Source organism: Pinus tabuliformis, chromosome 7 (genome assembly GCF_031772625.1).
Source record: "Pinus tabuliformis cultivar Carrire ecotype Pingquan chromosome 7, CPIR1, whole genome shotgun sequence".
Taxonomy (NCBI): domain Eukaryota; kingdom Viridiplantae; phylum Streptophyta; class Pinopsida; order Pinales; family Pinaceae; genus Pinus; species Pinus tabuliformis.
The window spans coordinates 1,360,826,680-1,360,849,184 of record NC_142293.1 but is presented as its reverse complement, the minus strand read 5'-3'; positions in this window follow the sequence as shown (position 1 = coordinate 1,360,849,184).

Genomic DNA, 22,505 nt, shown 5'->3' with positions numbered 1-22,505 from the left:
CATAATAAACGTGTAAGGTGAGTTGTGACATCATGGTATAAAATATTAGATTATTTTTTAAATAATTTGAATGTTTTTTGTTTTCAAAATAATATAATAGTTGGTAAAATTTAATTTTATATTATTTAAATACATAAATTAACTTAATATATTTAAAAATATCTAAACTATTAATTATACAATCTCAATAACCAAAATAAATAATTTTAAAATTTCCAATTAAATTTTAAATAAAACTAATCTTTAATACCTATAAAAATAAAAACTAATCTTAAATACCTATAAAAATAAAATTTAAACTACGCTCGTTTTAATTTTGAATTTTTAAACCACATGGAAGCTTAATGACTGAGTGGATTTGGAAAAAAAAGCCAACACTAATAATTTAAAGTTGATATATAATAAAATAATGGAATAGAAATTGATATATAATAAAATAAGTGCATATCACCCAACTTCCACGATTGTCCTATTAAACATATAAAACTAGCAATGAAAAAAATTAAAAACTTAAACATTTATAAAACTGGCAACAAAAATTAAAAACTTAAATATTTAAACTACGCATGCATGGCAGCTAAGCACTTCTAGGGAGGTTTGGGAAGCGACACTAATTTAAAATTGATATATAATAATTAATTGCAAAGCGCTCAAGTTCCATGATTGTCCTATTAAGCAGATTTAAAATCAAACATTCATTTTAGAAAATAAAGACGACGTGCTGCATGACCGTGCTCGGGCTCTAACAATCTCACATTTACTAAACTAAAATCTAAATAACGTTGTGTTCATTTTGTGGCGTTTTGTCATGTCATTAAACACCCCCTATCTCATATTTTAACAGATGCATTTCAGATTATGACGGAGCCATCGGTGTAAGTGTCAGAATCACCGTTTGTTCCTCCATTCCCTAAACTTGCAAAAACAGCGACCACAAAGTCTAAAATTAGACAATAAATTTATTGAAAGTGTACAAGTTTTGTGAATACCTTGGCTAGATCACGGAATCGAGAGTAGTGGTGTATAAATTATTGTTGTTTGGGAGTCCTAACAAATTAACATGGAGTCTTTCTGTTTTTAAATAGAAGTCGTCTATTGAGGCGGAGGAATTGCTCGAATGGCCAAAAGTGGCCGGAATTTGGGCAAAAATATTTCAAAAAATCTTGTGGATGCAGTGTTTGAATTGTGTTTTTGATGGTGGAAATGGATTCAGCGCCATCAAAAACGTCTAGGACACCTAAAATTTTGAAGTTTAACAACTATAACTTGGATTTACAAAAATCTTTGCCGGATTTTCTCTAAATATAACTGGAATTTCCATAACTTTCCAGGCAATTCCTCCGGCTAGTTAGACTACCGCTTTTAAATATGTTATATGAGATATGAATACCATGGGAAAAACCATGGGTTCTCATAAACTTAGAGCTTGAAAACTATCAGTAACTTCACTGAGTCAAGTTTACTTGAACCATCCAATCAGTTCCCCTTAAATTTGACTCGAAGAGATTAATTTGGTTCCAATCACTCTCTCAATGTCCATATAAAAAGGTTACCATCTACCAAAGTACATGGGGAACTAGCCATTGTATCCACAAGTTATCTAGGACACGTTTTTATCTACATAGTTTATTAACCATCTCACATTCTCACATTCCCCCCAAGTTAGGATACCAGTACACTTGCCACCTTAGTACCTGTTCAAGTGGTCCATTCCACAACATGATAACTCCATGCACCACTGCACTACATGTATGCATGATCAAAGTCTTAAGGTCTACAACAACCTACCTCAAGCTAGCGTACGAGTGCACCTGCCATCTTCGTACCTACCCAAGTGGTTCATTCCACAACTTGAGTCATCACGTGCTCCTGCGCAACATATATGTCTAAACAACAAGTCTTACAACTTCCTTGTGAATACCCCTGCCTATGGCAAAATTTCATAACTTGGACCAAAAACTCTAAGGGTGTTTACTCACCACTGGTGTTATCACAACATTGTTGCTCTCATCACACGTTGACTCCTTCACTAATTTTAAACACCATTGACTTCATCTCCATTTTGTCTCGACCATATGACCACTCTCTTGCTACATCTCTAACTTTGTCGATCCATACCTTGACCCGACCTTTCTCGCTACTTGACCCCTCTCCTTATATCTCCAACCCATATTATTCATTTGCATCCTCTTCATGTTTTTTCTTGCTACCCTCAAAAATGTTGCACACTTGCCTCCTCGTTCCTCTCATTTATGTGAGTTTGATGGTAGGAATCACTATTTGCAAGGTCCTCTTCTGTGTGGATCTTATAGATAGCGACCTACATCAACACTTTGCATCCACAGAGAAAATATTTTATCATTCACCATGTTTCTTGAGAAACACGTTCACACCTGTTGGGTTAAATTTTTTCTCATCTGCAATAAATTTAAGAAGGAACCTTCTCTAAGCTTGACATGATACTTGTTGTCTTTTTCTTGATCAAAGTCTTCTTTACTTAGGGGTTCACTTTCGATTGTTTAGGCTTTTGATCAACTTTCATAGTTTTCACGGTGGCTTTGGGCTGGAAACAACAATTAGCAACAAGGAATTGAGTGAAGATCTCATTAAATTAGAGAAATTATGAGGTCTAGAATGGGTCTCCTAAGGAATATTATAAAATAATAGTAAAAATAATAAAATAAGATTATATGACACCATCAAATTTTAGAGAGAAAAAATAAAAAAACTACTTTTTCAATTGGTATTTTCAACTTATCTCCCTGCAATTTTACTCAAATTTAAAGTTGGAGCACTTGTTGGATGCAAAATTTAATCTCTCATCCAAGGAGTACCCATGTTGCAAACTTTTGATGGACTCTGCTACATGAAAAATGAGAAATACATGTAAAAACGTGATTGCAATCACATTTTTCATGTATTTGTCATTTTTCGCGTTGCAAGGTCCATTGAAAGTATGCAACATGGCTACTCCTTGGATGTGAAATTAAATTTTACATCCGGCAAGTGTTCTCGCTCGAAATTTGAGTAAAACCATAGGGAGATAAGTTGAAAATACGAGTTGAAAAAATATTTTTTTTATTATCAGAATCTAGACTTCTATGATTCATATTTTGAATGTTGAGAGATCTTTCAGTAAAAATCATATAAGAGACTTTTAATTGGCGTTTTTGAACCATGAAGTGTAGTTCATCGTCAAGACAAGATGAAGAACCAGATCTTGGCATCAAATTAAAAAGATGAAAAGAATGTTTACTAATTGTTAGAGTGTAACAACTAGTTTTGACCAAAGAATAGATATCTATTAAAAATAAATTTCTAATATAAAGAAAGTAACCATTAGAAAATTAAATTAATTCAATTCTTTTTAGTCAAAAGTAAAGTCTTATAGAAATAGCTCAAAATGACAAATAAATGAAATAAAATGGTCAAACCTAAATAATCAAACAATAAAAATAATAAAAGAAAATGGATAAATAATGTAAACAAAAATAAAAATAACACAACATAAAATAAATAAATAAAAATAATAAAAAATAAAAGGAATCTATGAAATTCCAACTAGAAAAAAAGGAAAAAAGAAAGAAAGAAAACTAATAAAACAAATAAATAGAGAAAAGAAGAGAAAATAAAATAAAAATAAAATAATAATAAAGTAAAAATATAAATTCTAAAAATTTAAGAAGACATGGCATGGTTCCAACACCTACTAATATTCCAACCATCATCTCTATTTAGATTGTTAGGTCTCCATTCAGTGTCCATGACCCCTGCTGAACTTACGATGAGGAAAATGATCAACCCTTGCAATGACCCTGGCCTCTTCAATGCAAATGTGATGTTTTGTCTTTTCTGCATGTTTTGCCAAATCTTATGAGCGGGACCTCCTATGTTTGATGTTGGCTACATGTTTTTGAATTCTCTGATTTATTGAGCGGCTAGTTTCACCAATGTACAGTCTCCCATTGGAGCATGGGATGACATAAACACCTTTCCCATCTTTAGGGTCCACAAGGTCCTCCATAGATCTAAGGGAGCTTCGAATAATGTTTAGGGGCCTAAATGTTGAAGGAACCTTATGATTCTTAAGGATCTTAGCAATCTTGTTGGTGATCCCTTGGATAAACGGAAGATGAACCCCTGAAAACCGATATTTTAGGTTTTTTTAATCCTGGGACCTTTTTCAGCCTTAAGGAAAGCTCTAAGACATTGGTGCTTACTATACCCATTCTTAATAAAAACATTAAGGAGATCGCTTTTCTCATCTTTTAGGTGGTTTTCATCAGAAACTCGTAACACTTGAGTGGCTAAGATGTTGAGAACACCTAGCTCTTGAGCAGGGAAATGATGTGAATTAGCATGAAGATACTGTTCAGTGTGAGTTTTCTTCCGAAAAACCTAGTGGGAGAGAGAACCATTGATCTGACTGGGAAAAATAGTTTTTCTTGTGCTAAAATTCTTTTTTCAAAATATATTAAATATGTTTGAGGATTTATGAAATTATTTGTAAGCTTAAACATGGGGTTTTAAGTGCTTTTACGTAATTTTTATGTGCAAATTAACATCAACAAATGACTAAACAACAACATATAACAAACATAAACATCACCATAAACAATATCACAACAACACATGATAAAGGAGTTCAACCCTCCTGGGCTAGATCTCCTTGGTACAACTTCTAATGGCTTGGCCCTCTCTATTATGATAAAAAATGTGAATACATTAGTTTACAATGCTCAAAAAGCTCTGAAACCTGTTCCAATGGCCTCAGAATGCCCAAAAATGCATGTGTAGCCTCTTTTTGCTCCTGATTTGGTAAAAAACTGAAGAAGTTATGGTCTTTCCCAATCTTCTACTAATTCCACCCCAAATTCCCCAAAATCCGGCACCATCCTAAAATTTTTCCCCAAAACGTGTTAACTTAGCAGTAATTTTGCCGAAAATTGGGCAAATTTGTCAGACGAGTTAAATGTCCTCTAACGCCTTATTTTTGAAAAATGTGGCCACGTGGCTGAGGCTAAGGCCAATGGCCTACCCCCACTGGCCGGGCCCCTACACTACTCTCTGTCAGTGGTTGTGTGCTAGTGGTGTGACCAAGGGATGGCCTCCATGGGCTGGCCCTACCTCGAATTGGTGCGCAAGTGATATTTAAATATAACCTAAGTTCTATATGGTTAAGAAACAAATGCGATAGCATGTTGGTGGAGGATTTGGACTTGTTGTGTGAGGTTGCGGGTTCGACCTCTGCTGCCTCTACCTAGACTTGACCCATAATTTTGGTGGTCCCCAGGCTGCCACGTGGCGGCCTCCCATTGGGCCATGTGTTAGCTCGTGGTTGACCACCAATCCAGCGAATTAAAAATGTAGAATTTCGTCCAATAAAAAATTGACGCTTGTCACCCTACCATTCGTCAGAGGAGCCCATTGACCAATCAAACTACCACATAGATATACCCAGTTAGCACCACGTTAGCAGTGCAAACTGCTCACTGGGCTATCACATTTTGCAAAAATTCCCTTGTTTGGGAAAGTGGACAAAACATGATTCTGGGATAATACAATGTCTGTTTCGCGCGAAACGAGTTGCATTGGATTTAGGATGATGAGAACTATGTGGTCACCCAGGTTCCACACCGATCCCACAACTTTGAATTTTGAGCTATTTTTTGAGCACTTGATCATTCCTCCCCACTAGAAGTCTTTTAGACCCCAAAAGATCAATTTTGGTTGTCCAATGGGTGAGGGTACAGTTCCCTCACATTTCCAATCTCGATTCGTTTGACCTCTGAAGGATTTTTTCCCTTGAGCTCCACTCGAAGGTAATCCACATTCTCTCGTTTTGAAGACATTATTCTTCTGTCAAGAATTGTGTCTTGTTGTAGTTCATCAAGGTATTCAGGAGAAAAATCCTCTATGGAAGGAATTTGGACATTTTCTCCTTGATCTTCAATCAAATGAGGCTCATACAACCTTGAGTTTTCAACATTAACAACAACATAAATTTGCATATATGAAGGCAAATCCAACCTGAAGGAATTGTTACCAATCTTTTCCAAAATTTTGAATGGACCATATCTAATTGGTTTCATTTTTTTACCTTCTCCTTGGAACCTCTCTTTGCTAATGTGAAGCCAAACTTCATCACCAACTTGGAACTTTTGATCTACACGATGCTTGTCGTTCCTTGCTTTGTACTTGCCTTGGCTCTTTTTAAGTTGTTTTTGGACTCTTTGGTGTAGCAATTGGATTTGTTCAATGAACCTTCTTGCTTTGTATATGTCACTATGACCATAAATAGCAACATCTTTTCCAAAAATGAAATCCAAAGGAGACTTAGGCAAGTATGCCAAACATGCTTCAAATGGTAATATTTGAGTTCAAGAGTGCTTGGCTCGGTTGTAAGCATGCTGAATATAGTGCACATGTTCACCCCACAACTTAGGATGCTTGCTGCAATACCCACGAAGAAGATGTATCACTGTCCTTTTCACCACCTATGTTTGAACATTTGTTTGTGGATGAAATGTTGTACTCTTTTTCAATTTGGTGTCCATGAATCCCCACAAGCTTGACAAAAAATTCCCAAAAAAGTGAGAATCTTGATCACTAACAATGGATGTGGGAAATCCAAAATGCACCCATACATTCTAAAAGAATAACTGAGTAGTTTGTTCAGTTGTAATTTTCTTTTTACATGGCATCAAAAGACACATTTTGCTGAACCTATCTACAACTACATAGAAATAATCATGACCTCTTTTTGATAATGGAAGACCTCCTACAAAATCCATAGAAACACTCTCCCACGGTCGTGAAGGAACCGGAAGTGGTGTGTACAATCCTAACTTCCTATTTCTAGGCTTACTGACTGCACATAATGAACATCCTTTAATAAAATGTGACACACTTTCAAGCATACGAGGCCAATAACAATACCTCTGTAGATGTGCCACTGTCTTACTTACACTGAAATGACCAACATTAAGAGAAGTATGTGCCTCTCTTATGATGTTGATTCTCTCTCCCTGTGGAATACAAAGCTTGCCAAGATGGTAAAAGGAGTTATCATGCAAATGATAATCCAATTCCTCTACTTGGTTACATTGACTCAAGCTTGCATAAACATCTAGAAAGTCATTGTCTAATGCATATTGCTCAATATAACATTCATGCAAAACATAATTATGCTTGAGTAAAGTAGCTGCACTAATAATAGGCCTAGAAATCATATCAACAACTTTATTGTAGATACCTTTCTTATACCTTATTACCAAGTGGAATTGTTGAAGAAAACCCATCCATCGAAAGTGCCTTGATTGCAACAACTTAGATTGAGATTGCAAGTATTGCAATGACTAATGATTAGTGTGAATGATTGTTTCCTTACCCATCAATTAGTGTTTCCACATTTTCACACTTTGCACCAATGCATACCATTCCTTGTCATATGTAGGATAATTAATCTCTGCACCATTGAAAGTTTCCGAATGAAAACAAATAGGATTACCATGTTGCATGAGGATTGCACCCATGGCGTAGTCACTAGCATCAGTCTGGATCTCAAATTACCGTCTCAATTCTGGAAGTGCAAGTACTGGAGCTGAACTGATCTTTTCCATCAATGCATCAAAGGCCTTTTGTTGTTTTCCTCCCTACTAAAAAACCTTTTTCATACTTGTCAATGCACACAAAGGAGCTACTATAGAAGAAAAGTTAGCAATGAATTTCCTCCAATATTGGGCTGCTCCCGAAAAACATCTCACCTCAGTAACTGTATTGGGCCTTGGCCAATTCAAAATGACATAAACCTTGGAGGCATCTATTTTCAACTCACCTCCTCCAACAATATGACCAAAGTAAACTAAATAAGTTTTTCCAAACTCACACTTTGACATCCTTAAATACAACTGTTCTTTCTTTAAGACATCAAGTACTTTTCTCACATGCATGACATGTTCATCACGAGATTCACTGAAAATTAAGATGTCATCTAAGTAGAATATAACAAACTCATCAAGAAATGGCCTCAACACATCATTCATCACATGCATGAAGGTAGCAGGAGCATTACATAAACCAAAAGGCATAACTAGCCATTCAAACAAACCTTGTTTTGTTTTGAATGTTGTCTTCCAAATGTCTCCTTCAGCAATTCTAATTTGATGGTAGCCACTCCTTAAGTCCAACTTAGTAAAATACTTTACATCTTTCAATTGATCAAGTAAATCATCTATTCTAGGCAGTGGGTAATGGTTCTTTACAGTAATCTTGTTCAATGCATGGAAGTCCACACACATGCCCCATGTTCCATCCTTATTTGGCACCAATAGAATAGGTAAACCACATGGCGAAGAAGATGGCCTGATGACCCCTTTATCCAACAACTCCTGAATTTTCTTTTTAATTTCTGCACTTTCCATCACTGACATCTTATACATTCCAATGTTAGGAAGAGGACTATCTTGCTGCAACTGTATCTCATGTTGGATTCCTCTCTTGGGAGGCAATCCTTTTGGTTCCTGAAACATCTCATGATATTGGTTAACAACATCAACCAATTCAGATTTCAATGATGAATCACAACCTTGAAAAGCTTCATTGTCAACATCATTCTTGGGTTTGATAATTAGAAGCACAAAATTCTCGCTTGAATTCACTAGTCTTTTCATCTACCCTGCATTAACAAGTGAAAGATTTATTTTCTTGCTATGAGCTCTCATAATATATTCTACTCCATCTTTGAACAAATGGTATTTGTTTTCATGTCTATAATATAGATTTTCTATCATAGAGATACATGCTGCCCAAAACTATGCCACATATCAGTCTAATGACACAACATCAAGCTCCACTTCATCTATGAAATTTGCAATAATGGTGAATTTCAGTTTAAACTTTCTAGTTACCTGCAATTGTGCATTGTCACACACCCATCCAAATGAATATGGTTTATGGTGTGGAATGATTTCCAAGTTTAAAATTTTGACAATGTTTTCAGAGATGAGATTGGCTTGACAACCACTCTAAAAAAGAGTATCAATTTTGCTATGTTTTGAGATCACCCTTATGTGAAAAAGTTCTATCCTCTTCTTTTCATTTGGAGTTTCATTGTGTGAATTTGAAGTACTAGTGCTAGAAATGGATTCTTTTCCCATCATACCCATGGCTGTAATTTTAGTTTCATCACCCAAATCGGATCCCAAATCATGTTGAGTGGTTGCAATTGTCTTTTGTTTTCCCTTGTTGTTGAATTTCTTTGGTTTGATTTCGAGATGAAGCTTCCAACAGTGAGCTTTATCGTGACACTCTTTGGAACAATTCTTGCATGTTAATTACTCTCCTTCCTTCTTAATAGATACATTTTTCTTTCCCTTCCCTTTGAAACCCTTTTCTTTTCCTTTACCCTTAAATGGATTTTTACTACCCTCTTCTGGACTGTTTTTCTCTCTTACCTCAAGATGAGTGGCTTTCACACACACCTCATCTAGATTATTGGGATTAAACATAAGGATAGTATGACTAAGGTAACTGTGTAAACACCTATGTGCTTAAACAATGTGTCTTGTGATTGAAAGTCTATACCTAACATTAGAGACCTTTTTCTAAATTCTTGGGTGTAATCTTGCACATTTTGACCTTTAAGTTGTTTAAAGTTCTGCCAATTCATGATGAATTTATGCATATAAGCTAGAGGGTAGAATTGTGTAATGTCCCTTCCTAAATAATTTTGGAACAAGATTTAATTTTGTATTATGGGGCCAATTTTGGAGTTAGTGGATCCCATTCGATGCTATTAGGAGATTAGAGTAGGAGAAGATGTTTTGTTTTATAATTAAGTTACACATGGAGGCCACCCTCACTAGGGAATTATGCACTCCCTAGTTCGATATGCGGGAGATAACTTTTGCATGGCGTTGGTTAAGTGGGGCCCATGATGGAGGGCAAAATGGAGGGAAAATTCCCCCACAAATCTATATAAGGAGGGCAGCTCTCTCTTCTCAAATCATTCATGAGTGTATATCAATTTCTCTTGGTTAATCGAGCTTCTTAGCAGAGTCACTGGATTTTTAGCACAAGTTCTTTAGGCGGAGACCTCATCCTTTCTTCGGGGGACTTCGAGTGCCACCCTAGGAATATTTCCTTCATTTCTTTAGGAGGAGATTCTCGTTGTGGTTTCCAGTAGTAGAATTTACTTCCAGGTGGTGCATATTTTGGAGGTTGTAGAGAGAGAGGAAGTCGAGTTGTTTGTGGAGCTGAGTAGGAGAGTTTTGCTGTGAGATTTCCCATAGGAGAGGCTAAAGAGGATTTCTACCCTTTGGGGGAGTTTGGGTGCTGATTGGGCTTCAATTTTGGCAATGTGATTTTCGCACTTACTGGGCCAGCGTAGAAGCATTGTGTGGGAGCTCATCTGGTGGGTAGAGTATCAGTCATTGAGGCTGATATTTGCTGTGGAGGTTAGAGGAGATACTTGGAGTGGTTTTTTCTTCCCTTTCAGAGCTTCTAGGAGGACTTTGTGGCCATTTCTTGCAAGCCATTTTGCTATAGCTTCTTGGAGGGCATAGGCCATAGAGGAGGTCAAAATTGGGTGGTTGGAGATAGGCCAAACCCTTTTTGGGTTTTTCTGAGTTTTGGCCAAGGAGTTTGTGGCTGAAATTTCAAAACTTTTTGAACACCAGAGGTGGGGTTTCTTGTGGCACCTTTCCAGCCATCAGTTGTTGTAGCTGATAATGCAGATCTTTAGAGGAGTAGTTGTTTTACAGCATTTGGGATTACTATTGACACCTGGGTTCTATCTGTATTACCCTTGAGGAATGCCCAGGTGCTCTTTCCATACTATTGTACATTGCTCCATTACTAAATAAAATGGCTCAGTTGGTTCCCATTTCTATTGTGTATTGAGTATTTGCTGATAGTTTAATTTTTCTGTGCAATAATCGAATTGGATTTTGTGTATCACTATTTTTTGAAATTTAGAACATTACAGTGGTATCATAGCTTAGATTCTGACTTAGCTGTGGGGAAAATTTTCTACGAGTGAAGAAGACCGACATAATATCACTTATAGAGGGAAAAAGTATTGGAGTAGGGAAATGGAGTTGGAGATTACTCCAGACACAGAGGATCGTGGGAAGGTTGCAGTAGCAAAAGATATGGGTGAGCCCAAGAGCAAGGAAGAGATGGATTTCGATAGTCTCTTGAAGGCTTTGAATGATTTGGCAAAGGGGCAAAAGGAGATTTTGGATGAGATCAAAATGCAGAACCGGGAGTGAAGCACTCACCGTGAGTTCGTAGTTGGAGAGACTTCTGGGGCCTCTCAATAGTTCAATCATCCTTCTTTCACTGCCTAGTTTCCATCCACAAGTGAGACATCTCGAGCTACTTTACCCTCTTTTATACCTTTGGTGCATGAAGAGACTGGTGGAGGTGAGGATTCATCGTTAATGGGGGATTATTTTTGAGAATGGTAATCCATGGGGGCAGATTTCAGAGAAGCTCTAACCTTCAGAGACTTTTGCAAGATCAAGCAGAATGAGAAGGGGAAAGGCTATGGTACTCAAAACTATGAGCTACATCGTTTTATTGGGAAAATGTATTTTCCCTACATATGATGGCACTTCCAAGTGCACAACACGTGCCTAGGTGGAGAAGCTGGACATATACTTCCAGTTGAATCGAATGACAGAAGTAGAATCCATCAAGATGACCACATTGCACCTAGAGGGGGAAGCACGAGATTGGCGGTTTCATGGTTTGTCCACTGTAGGACGTGTCAGAGTGACCTCCTATGAGGAGTTCACACGGAGAGTAGTGGAGCGCTTTTATCGGAAGGACCCAGAGGCTCACTTCAGGGAATTGAGCCAACTCAAGTAGACAAGGCATCCAGAGCATTATATCTCATAGTTTTTTAGGGTCTCTGCCATGGTGCCTGATTTTTCAGATACGAGGAGAGTATACACATTTGTGTAGGGATTGACAAAGCCATTGTGAGGACTAGTGAAGTCTCGTAAACCATTGACTCTTCTGGAGGCAGTATCTTGCACTTAGGATTTGTAAGGGGCCATTCCCAAGGCTCGAGCTCCATTTCCTACACGCACTCCCTACCCACAAAAGGGAAGTGACACTCGTGCACCTACAGAGAAGAGAGAAACCCAAGGACAAGGCCCGTTGGATGACGAGACAAGGAGAGACCTCATGAAGAATAAGTTATGCTTTACATGTCATGAGCCTTGGGCACCTAGTCATCAGTGCACAATAGGCAGGGCCCATTACATCAAAGTCTTCTCAGACAGTGATCAGGAAGATGAGGAGAAATTGGAGTTTGGTGGTGGGGACAACGAGGAGACAACAGGGAAAGTACCACCACCACCACCACCTCAGGGAAGAGCATCCTTTGCACCAACAAGGGGAGTCCTAGCTTCCTTGTGCGGGATTCCCAAATTCTTGACCTTGAGGATCAGAGGTATGGTACAGGGGTAGCATGTCTCAGTCTTGGTAGATAGTGGGTACACCAAAATTTTTATTGATGCTTAGATGGTCCAGAGGAGGCGCATCACCACTGCAGGGTTTGAGGGATTTTCAGTCCTAATATTAGGGGACAAGGCTATGTTGTGTACTCGATATGTTCCCTCTTTGATAGTGACTATGGGGAACTATTCAATGATAGACCACTTTTTCATGGTGGATGTACCGGACACCAATGTGGTGCTGGGAGTCCAATGGTTGTATTCCAGTTACCATCGATTGGAAACAATTGGTGATGGAGTTTACAGGGCCATATGGAAAGCTGATGGTTCTTAGGGGCATGTATCGTACCCACCTCAGATATTTTCAGCTCACCGGATGGAGGCTGATTTGAGGCGTGGAGACATAGCATGGGTAGTAGAGCTGAGGATTTCATAGGTTGGGGGAAGGCCACACCACCACATCCAGACATACAGGCGGTACTGGATAAATATCCGATAGTTTTTGGAGATACACCACTGGGGCAACCAATTGACAGAAGATTTGATCACACTATAGAGTTGAAGCCCAGTGTGTAGGCAGTCATCACCACACCCTATAGGCATCCCAAATACTATAAGGATGAGATCGAGAGAGCCATCGAGGAGTTGTTGGCATTGGGTCATATCAGACCGAGTTCTAGTCCCTTTGCTTCCTCAGTTGTGCTGGTGAAGAAGAAGGACAAGACTCTTCACATGTGTGTTGACTACATGGCCTTCAACAAGAAGACATTGAAGAACATGTATCCGATTTCGTGCATTGACGAGTTGATGCATGAGGTTAGAGGGGGCAAGTAATTCTTTAAGATAGATCTGCGATGGGGGTATCATCAGATTCGGGTGAGAGAGGAGGACATTCCGAAGACAACCTTTAGATGTCATTATGGGCATTTCGAGTTCCTAGTCATGCCCTTTGGGTTGACTAATGCACCGGCTACTTTTTAGTCATGTATGAACCATGTGTTCTGAGGCCAGCTGAGGAGGTTTGTACTGGTATTCTTTGATGACATCTTGATCTCTAGCAGGACATGGGAGGAGCACCTGCAACACTTGAAGACAGTCTTGCATATATTGGAGGAGCAACAGTTCTATGTGAAGATGTCTAAGTGTAAGTTTGGGTTGACAGAGATGCTTTATTTGGGACACATCATTGGTGCAGATGGGGTCAAGGTGCATGAGGAGAAGATTCAAGCCATTTGAGATTGGTCGAAGCCCCAGGATGTGAAAACATTGAGAGGGTTTTTGGGCATCTGTACTTATTATTGAAAGTTCATGAAGGGATGTTCACAGTTGGCAACACCCCTAACTAATCTGACTAAGAAAAGGGCCTTTGCATGGAGCAAGGAATCTTAGACAACATTTGATCACCTCAAGGAGGTGATGATTTGTTGTCTGGTTTTAGCACTTCCATATTTTTCTTAGCCTTTCACATTGGAGTGTGTTGCATCAGGTGTAGGGATTGGGGAAGTCTTGTACCAAGATGGGCACCCCATTTCTTTTGAGAGTAGGAAGCTTCTACCTCATGAGATGTCGTATACCATTTATGACAAGGAGATGTTGGACATAATGCATGCATTGGCCAAATTTAGACAGTATTTGGTGGGGAATCGATTTCAGGTGAAGACAGACCACAATAATCTTCGCCATTTTATGGGGCAGCAGGGCCTCAATGGTAGACAACAAAGATGGGTCAGAAAAGTGCAGGAATATGATTTTGATATTGAGTATGTGTGGGGAAAGAAAAATGTAGTGGCAGATGCACTATCTAGGAGACCAATTGGGCTTTCACTCATGAGCATCTGTCATGACTAGAAGGCCTAGTTACTAGTAGAATACTCCAAGGATCATCAGGCGTGTGACATCTTGGAGGCTAGCTATGTAGATGAGCACTACAGGGTGATGGGCGAGGTCATTTATTATAAGGTACGCATATTTCTGGTTTTAGAATCATAGTTGAGGAAGTGCGTCCTTCGAGTAGCTAATGATTCACCTTTTTCTAGGAATAAGGAATTTAGGAAGACATATATGGAAGTGAGAGAGCACTTCACTTGGAAGGGCCTCAAGGGAGATGTATTGAGGAATGTACAGGAGTGAGAAGCTTACCAGAGGAATACAGGAGAGTTGACCTATCTAGCATGATTGCTGCAGCCTCTTCCCATCCCTGAGGGGAAATGGGAGAGCATCTCTATGGACTTCATTACTGGGCTTCCCTCAGTACAAGGGAAGGATTGTATTTTTGTAGTGGTCGATCGGTTGACCAAGTTTTCACACTTCTTTGCCATACCAACATGATCTTCAGCTTCACAGATGGCAGAGTTGTTCTTCAGGGAGGTCTTTCATCTACACAGACTCCTGAAGACCATAATCAGTGATAGGGATAACCGATTCATGGGAGGATTCTGGAAGGAGCTCTTCAGATTAGTTGGCACTGAGCTCACCCCGAGCACCAACTATCATCCGTAGATCGATGGTCACACATAGAGGGTGAACAAGTGGTTAGAGGGTTATCTCAGGACTTATGTGATAGGGTAGCAGAGGGATTGGATTCGATGGTTTCACTTGGGAGAGTATTGTTACAACACCACCTATCATATGTCCATTGTTATGACTCCTTTCAGTTCTTTATATGGTTATGATGCTTTATATTTTACTGATACTGTTTTTGGAGACCGCAGGCCCCCAAAAGCCAAGGATTGGATCCTGGAGAGCCAAGATATCCTCAAGGTTCTTAAGGATAACTTATAGGTAGCCCAGAACTAGAAGAAGATGTATGCTGATCGACATCGAGTAGAGAGACATTTTGAGGAGGGTGACTTGGTCTACCTTTGATTGCAGCTGTACTGACAGTCCACACTCAAGTAGAAGGGGGAAAGCTGCAACCGAGATTCTTTGGGCCGTATAGAGTGAGCAGAAGAGTTGGAGAGGTGGCTTACGAGTTGGAGCTACCACCAGGGAGTAGGATTCATAACATATTTCATATATCATGCCTCAAGAGGGTGTTGGGGTAGCAGGTTACAACAATCATGGAGTTGCCTCTGCTTGATGATGAGGGGCATTTGATCTTAGAGCCAAAAGCCATCTTGGAAACCAGAGAGAGGAAGCTTAGGAGCAGGATAATTAGAGAACATTTGGTGCGATGGAAGAATCTACTGGATGAGGATGCTACTTGGGAGGGAGAGCACATTCTGGAGCATATGACATTGAAGTTGCTTGGGGACAAGCAACATTTGGGAGGGGAGGATTGTAATGTCCCTTCCTAAATAATTTTGGAACAAGATTTAATTTTGTATTATGGGGCCAATTTTGGAGTTAGTGGACCCCATTCGATGCTATTAGGAGATTAGACTAGGAGAAGATGTTTTGTTTTAAAGTTAAGTTACACATGGAGGCCACCCTCACTAGGGAATTACACATTCCCTAGTTCAATATGCATATAGAGGGAGATAAATTTTTCATGGAATTGGTTAAGTGGGGCCCATGATGGAGGACAAAATGGAGGGAAAATTCCCCCAGGATAACTATATAAGGACGACAACTCTCTCTTCTCAAATCATTCATGAGTGTATATCGATTTCTATTGGTTGCTCGAGCTGCTCAACCGAGTCACTGGCTGTTTAGCACGGGTTCTTCAGGCGGAGATCTCATCCTTTCTTCAAGGGACTTCGAGTGCCACCCTAGGAAGGTTTCCTTCATTTATTCAGGAGGATATTCTCATTGTGGTTTCCAGTAGTAGCATTTCCTTCCAGGTGGTGCGTATTTCTAGAGGATGTAGGGAGAGAGGAATTCGAGTTGTTTGTGGAGATGAGTAGGAGAGTTTTGCTGTGGGATTTTCCATAGGAGAGGCGAAAGAGGATTTCCAGCCTTTGGGGGAGTTTGGGGGATGATTGGGCTTCAGGTTTGGCAGTGTGATTTTCGCACTTCCTGGGCCAACGCAGAAGCAGTGTGTGGGAGCTCATCTAGTGGGTAGAGTATCAGTCCTTGAGGCTGATCTTTGCCGTGGAGGTTAGAGGAGATATTCAAAGTGGTGTTTTCTTCCATTTCAGAGCTTGGAGGAGGACTTTGGGGCCATTTCTTGTAGGCCGTTTTGTTGTAGCTACTTGGAGGGCATAGGCCATAGAGGAGGTCGAAATTGGGTGGTTGGAGAGAGCCCAAACCATTTCTGGGTTTTTCTGGGTTTTGGCTAAGGAGTTTGTGGCTGAAATTTCAGAAATTTCTGAGCACCAGAGGTGGGGTTTCTTGCAGTACCTTTCCAGCCAACAATACCTTTCCAACTGGGAGACAACACAAAGCTTTAGAGGAGCAATTGTTTTCTAGAATTTGGGATTACTATTGACACCTGGTTTCTATCTAGATTTCCCTTGAGGCAAGCCCTGGTGCTCTTTCCATACTATTGTACATTGCTCCATTACTAAATAAAATGGCTCAGCTAGATCCCATTTCTGTTGTGTATTGAGTATTTGCTGATAGTTTAATTTTTCTGTGCAATAATTGAATTGGATTTTGTGTATCACTGTTTGTTTAAGTTTGGCACATTACAAATTGTCTTTTAATTGAAGAAATTAAATCAGACCAAGAAATTGAGATCTTACTGTGTTTTTTTATCTCTTCTTGTGTCTTTGATTCCCACCATACTAGTGCTGCACCCTCCATCCTCAAGGAAGCTAATTGAATGTTTATGCCATACTCTTAAAGGTTTTAAATTTTGCAATAGACCTCCAACTAATGAACCCAATTATCAAGCTTCTCTGCATTCACTTCACCATTATACATGGGTAGTTCAAATTTGACATCAAGTTTTAACAAGGGTGATTTACCAATTCCTTTTGAGGTATGTTGATGAATATGAGTAAGGGTTGTGTTAGTGGAAGAGGGTGAAGATGCCTGTGAAGAAGAAGATGAAGAAGATGGTGGAGAGGTCAGAGGTTTACCTCCATTTCCATTACCTCCTCTTGAAGAACCTTCTCCTTTGGGAGGTTTGGAGCTTTCACCCTGCAGTCTGATATTCCTCTTTTCATAGATGACATTCACCATCTCTATCATATCAAAGAAAACCTTCCTGAAGACCTTCTCATCCTCTGTCATGTTTGTAGCCTCTCCTTCATGAGACATGCTCACTGAAGTCTCAACTGAAACTTGAGGAAGAAATGGTGGTGGAGATTGTGGAAACCTTGCCCTCCTCCCCCTTGACCCAACTTCAGGGCTTTCAACCTTGCCTCTCCTCTCTTGAGTTTTAACCTTGTAAGCGTGATATTCACTTCCAAACAGTTAAATCCTTCTTGCACAAATAAAACCAAGAGCTCTGATACATAACGTGATATGATTGAGAAAATTAGTTTTTGTTGTGCTAAAATTCCTTTTCAGAATATATTAAATATGCTTGAGGATTTAGAAAATTATTTGCAAGTTTAAACATGGGTTTTTCAGTGCTTTTATGTAATTTTTATGTGAAAATTAACATAAACAAATGATTGAACATCAACGTATAACATACATAAGCATCACCATAAACAATATCATAACAACACATGATGGAGGAGTTCACCCCTCTTGGGCTACGTCTCCTTGGTCCAACTTCCAATGGCTTGGCCCTCTCTATTATGCTAAAAAATGTGAATACATCATTTTACAATGCTTAGAAAGCTCTGAAATCTATTCTAATGGCTCCAGAATGCCCAAAAATGCCTGTGTAGCCTCTTTTCACTTTTGATTTGGTAAAAACTAAAAAAGTTATGGCCTTTCCCAATATTTTTCTAATCGCATCGTAAATTTCCCAAAATCTGGCACCATCCTACAATTTTTCCCCAAAACGCATTAACAGAGCGACAATTTCACCTAAAATCAGGTGAATTTTTCGGACGCGTTAAATGTCCTCTAATGCATTATTTCGAAAAAATGTGGCCACATGCCCGACGCTAAGGTCAACAACCTGCCTCTGCCGGCCGGGTCCCTGCACTGCTCTCCGCTGGTGGTCATGTGTTGGTGGTGTGACTAAGGGTCGGCCTCAACGGGCTGGCCCTACACCGAATTGGTGCACAAGTGATATATAAATATAATCCAAGTTCTATATCGTTAAGAAACAAATGTGATAACGTGTTGGTGGAGGTTTTGGACTTATTGTGTGAGGTCATGGGTTCGACCCCCGCTACCTCTACCCGGACTCGACCCATAATTTTGGTGGCCCCCAAGCTACCACGTGGTGGTCTCCGACTGGGCCACGTGTCAGCTTGTGGTTGGCCAACAATCCAGCCAATAAAAAACGTAGAATTTCATCCAATAAAAAACTGACACTTGTGAGCCTACCATTCGCCGAAGGAGCCCGTTGATTAGTCAAATTGCCACATAGACCTACCCAGTTAGCACCATGTCAACAGTATAGACTGCTGACTGGGCTATCACATTTTGCAAAAATTTTCCTGTTTGGGAAAGCGAATAAAACATAATTCTGGGAGCATACGGTGTTCATTTCATGTGAACGCAGTTGCACCAGATTCAGGGTGACGAGCACTACGTGGTTGCCCAGGTTCCACATCGATCCGACAACTTTGAATTTTGAGCTATTTTTGAGCACTTCATCAACCATCATCTCTTTTTGAAATAAGTGTTGAAGAATCTAAGGCAGGATGATATTAGTGATTCTCCTAACTATGATAACTGTTTGTGATTTCTTTTTACTTATTATGATTATCTTCTTCTTCTTATTATTATAGTGTGTTCTTCAATCATCAAACAACTACCAAAACAAGAAGATCAACAAGCTACAAGTGCACAAGATGTAGGCTCCAAGCCAAAGAAAAACCTCTCCTCTTGTGAGGAAAACCCTTCAATCTCTTCTTATAGATTCTTTATTGATGAATACCAGGACCATTGACCAACATTGAAGCCCTTCCAAGACCAAGATCAACTTCTCAAGATTGTTCTTGCTTCACTGCTTTCCAAACCCAAGAAAATCTCTTTCGGCAACACTACTTTGACCTCTGGCCACAAATTTTCATCCCTAACTACAGATCTACAACTTCGGTCCCTCGACAACAGCTTCTACTTCACTCGTGTGGATTAGAACTGCTTCTTCGTTGCCTCCAGTTTCCTCACTTGACCTAATTTGTCTTTTGGATCTAGAAGGGGACTTTGTTGGCCCTTCCTTCAACTCTTTTTCACCAAATCGAACCTCCACAACAAAACCCTAGCCCAATAACAGAAAACCTAGCGGAAAGCTGTAGAATTTCAACCTTCTTCTTTGCACGTGTGGGGAGTAAGAGAAAGAGAAGAACCCAAAACACTTCTTCTCCTTCTTATGCCTTCTTCACTTGCCTTTTTTGCTTCTTCCTTCTCATGAGAGAGAGAGGATTGAATGCGTCCAAATGAGGTCGAACTGTCTTCTATATATAGGTCTTCCAGGGGTACGAATTTCAACTTCTAGGCTAACTTGACAGGCTGGCAGGCCGACTTGGTCTTGGAAGGCTCAATAAAATACAAAAATAATTTTTTTACAATATACAAGATGCTCGATGAGGTCTTCATGTTATGACAATGTCCCTATTTGATTTCTTTGACCTAGGATAATCCTAGAAGAACTTTCAATTAGTGTTTTACCTATAAAATAAATTTCTTGGGAAAGAAACCCAAGATCAATAATATAATAATCATTTTCTCTCTTTTACAAAATACAAGAATAAAAAATGCATTTCATCTTTATGAAGACCGAACCTAGTTACATTTTCTTCAACACTCCCTCTTAACTAGGGAGGTATTCATATATGGTACATGGCTATTCTCAATATTAAAGAGATCTCATAAGAAGAGTCAGACTAGTAATCCATTTGTATAGCATTATTATAACCAACATTGTCACATAGCAAGGCCTTGACTAACAACTCTATCTCTCAATAGATCAGAGCATTATGTTGGCGAGACCAATGATTATAGACACCTTCATCATTGTCTGTCAAGGCACATACCCACCTGGGTGTTCACCAAGTATGACCTTCTAGGACTATTCTTATCTTGGGTCCCCAACCCTCAAAGAATATTGGTACTCTTGCCTACTCTTATCTTGGATGTCCTACCACATCCTCAAAGAGTATCAGATGCCATATGATTACTCAATCCTCCATTCTTCCTTCCAAAATGAAGACAAGAATGATGTGTCTATCTCTCCCTTTCAACATGGGAAGATATGTCAACCAATCCAAGCTTGTTTCTAAAATACACAAGCTTCTTATTGGGAAGAAATTTTGTCAAAATATCAGTAGTTTGATCATTAGTGGGGATATACTCTAGCTTCAATACACCATCTTGTACCAACTTTCGAATGTAGTGGTACTTGTTGTTTATGTGCTTCATCTTTCCATGAAATATTGGGTCCTTAGACAACCTAATACAACTAGTATTATAACAATGTATTATGGTAGGATCCAACGGTCCTGCAAACAGATCAAATAACATCTATCTTAACCAGACCACTTCCCTACTTACTTCATAGGCTACAATGTAATTGGCCTCAACACTACTCAAATCCATTGTCCCTTTCTTTATTCTCATTTAAGAGACCATGAAGGATCCCAAGCTAAAACATCATCATGTAGTGCTTCTTTCATCCTTCTCATTGCCTCCCCAATTAGAATTAATAAATCCTTCAAGATGAAAATATTTTCCTTTTTCATAATTCAGGTAGTAATGGACAGTTCCCTGCAGATATCTTAGTATATGCTTGGGAGCTATCCAATGATCATGTCTAGGCTCCATCTAAAATTGACTGAGAACATTTACTGCAAAACATATGTCTAGCCGAGTATTCACTAGATACATGAGGGAGCCAATTAGTTGTCGGTACTTAGGATCCATTGGACTAGATTCAAAATTCCTTAACATTTTCAAGTTTGTGTTCCTTGGAGTTGTCATGGGTTTCCGTTCCATCATATTCAATAGCTCGATCACATAATTTCCTTTTCCTAGGAAGATTTCGTTCGGTTCCTGCCAGAGTTCTAGTCCCAGATAATAATGCATAAGTCCTAGATCCTTCATATAGAATTCAGATGCCAACATTTTTTTACACTCTTGAATTCTTTCTTCATTACTAGTTAATGGATGATCATCTACATATAGAAGAATGATGACAGGTTCATCATTCTCTACTTTGATGTAGAGATTGGGATCTGCTGTGCTTTTCCTAAAACCCAACCTTTGCAAGTATGCATCCATTCTAACATACCATGCCCTAGGAGCTTGCTTGAGGCCATAAAATCCTTTCTTCAATCTACAAACATGAGTTTCTCTATGCTTTATGTTGGATACCTATACCAATAGGTTTCATATTTCATGATTGGCAAGAGAAAGTCCAAATATGCTCTGCTTTGAGTTCACAAAGATCCCATATTTCCTAGAGAACAAAAAGGTGTGTGAGTGTCTCAATGTTGAGGACTTTATTTTCAAATTTGATGGATGATCCAACTGTTTAACCTGGATCATGCCATGTTTCAATTTTGTGTTATAGAATAGAGAAAGAAGTCTGTCCAAACAGCCTAATCTTGGCAGACAAGTAGTTCAGGTAGAGAAGAAAAGGTTTCCAACAGCTCAATCTGGGACCTTGGAAGAGATAAGGTTAGAGGTAGATAGAAAAGAATAAAGAAAAAGCCAAAGAAAAGAAAAGGCAAGTAAGGGTTTGCAAGTCCAAGTGCACCCTCCAAGGAGAAACAAAAAATGCTAGGTAAGCAGCTGGGTAGGTAGTTGGGGTTGCAGAAAGTGATCCCTATCATTGCAAGAATGGTGATGATGGGCAGCAAAGTAAAAGACTACAGCAGGAGCATGACTAACCTCCCTCTCCCCCTTCATTTCATTACTAACATTCCCTTTCTTTTAGCTGAGATTTATGGAGAAAGATCATGGTTTTAGATGGTTCTGGTTCATTCAGAAGCCACATTTCTTGTCTAAAATCTTTTCATTTTGATCTACTCTCAAAACTAAATCAATTTCAGATAAACTCAGTAAGATCCCCTTCATTTGCTC